This window comes from Gopherus evgoodei, chromosome 3 (assembly GCF_007399415.2).
Source record: "Gopherus evgoodei ecotype Sinaloan lineage chromosome 3, rGopEvg1_v1.p, whole genome shotgun sequence".
Lineage (NCBI taxonomy): Eukaryota > Metazoa > Chordata > Testudines > Testudinidae > Gopherus > Gopherus evgoodei.
The window spans coordinates 28,860,409-28,862,141 of NC_044324.1; the positions used below are offsets into that span (position 1 = coordinate 28,860,409).

Sequence of the window (1,733 nt, forward strand, 5' to 3'; positions counted from 1 at the left end):
CAGACAGAGGGCAGGTCAAGGAATTACAGCACTGTCCCTGTGCAGCCACTACTCCAGCCTATCCTTGACAGACCCTTCTTTTCTATGTGTCGCTCAAAAAGAGTTCTCAGCCACTGACTCCATAAGATGTAGTAGTCCTTTCCCCACCATTCATTGTACTGGCTTATTCATTCAGACAGGTGCGGAGGGCTTGGTGGTTGTGTGTGATGGAAGACCTTTGCAGGGCTGTGGGTGAATTTCATTCACTGAGGATAAACATCTTTAATATCTATGCCATCACATTATTATCATCAATGTAGCTTAAAATTCCACCTTTTCAACAGGAAGGGAGTGTCATATTCGACATGAACTCAGTGCTATTCAATGGAATTCACCCTTGCAGGGGAGGAAATTTACTCCAGGTTAGTTGGGATTTTAAGGATCATGTCTGAGCCATGTGGGCTTCCCTCTAAGGTAGGTAGGTAGGTGGTTCCAACACTTTCCTTGGGAAAGAGACCCTTCCTGCAGTCTTTGGGAAGGCAGGAATTCACTCAGAAATCACACCAACATCTGTATCAGAAATAGTCACCTTGATGAGCAAACACGGAGTCCCTCTCCCCCCCAGCATCAGCCCCTCCATGAACAACTAGGGGCTCCTTCCCTTTCGGCTCTGGCTGATGCTCATGTCCAGTCCATGCTTAATGGGGCCACACCCTCAGGCCTGGTCTACACTGGGGGCGAAAGGGGGGGTTAATCTAAGTTACGCAACTTCAGCTACGTGTATAATGTAGCTGAAGTTGACATACTTAGATCTACTTATCACGGTGTCTTCACTGTGGTAGGTCAACTGCTGACGTTCCCCCGTCGACTTCGCCTGTGCTTCTTGGCCTTCTGGCTAAGATCAAGTGTAAGTAGCCTCTTGGCCTATCCAAGGCTGTGATCAAGTGTCTTGATGTTTTTGGTCTTTTGGCCTCAAGATGAAAACCTTGTCTGTGTCTCTGGGACCTTGAGGTGAAAATATTATCTAAATTAAATCTGTTCTTATCAGTTTAATATCTGATATGTTCTTTCTGACAACTTTATATCAAATGGGTTTTTGAAATGGGGAGATGAACTAGGGGCTTGCTCCATCCATTCCGTGCATCAACTTAGTATTGCAGTATCTCTGGGTATGGTGCACCTCCCCCTGGGGGAATTTTTTTTGGGGGAAGGGATAGCTCAGTGGTTTGAGCATTGGCCTGCTAAACCCAGGGTTGTGAGTTTAATCCTTGAGGGGGCCATTTAGGGAACAAGGGTTAAAAAAAAAACACTGTCTAGGGATTTGTCCTGCTTTGAGCAGGGGGTTGGACTACATGATCTCCTGAGGTGCCTTCCAACCCTGATATTCTATGATTCTATGATTGTCGCTCCGGTGGAGTACCGGAGTTGGCGGGAGAGTGCTCGGCGGTCAATTTATCACATCTTCACTAGACATGATAAATCGACCCCCGCTGGATCGATTGCTCCAGAGGTAAGTGTAGACTGCTCCTTAGGTCTCTTCTGTAGCATGAAGCTCAGTCTCAGCCTGCTATATCCCAGTATCGCCACGTGCTTTCTCAACAGCCCTCTTGGCTCCTTCCCCAGTCACAGGATACCAGCAGGAAGCCAAGGTGGGATTTTCTGCCAGCTCACTAGCCAGCCAGAGTTCTGTGAAGGTGGAAAGCCCAGCTTCACCTGGTTGCTCATCCCCCTGACAGTCAGAGCAGGGCGAGTTT

General features: G+C 47.8%; 1 pseudogene; it reads left to right on the forward strand.

The window, feature by feature from the left end:
- The first annotated feature begins 996 nt into the window (after positions 1-996).
- Positions 997-1,164, forward strand: LOC115649529 (annotated as a pseudogene).
- The last annotated feature ends 569 nt before the right edge of the window (positions 1,165-1,733 follow it).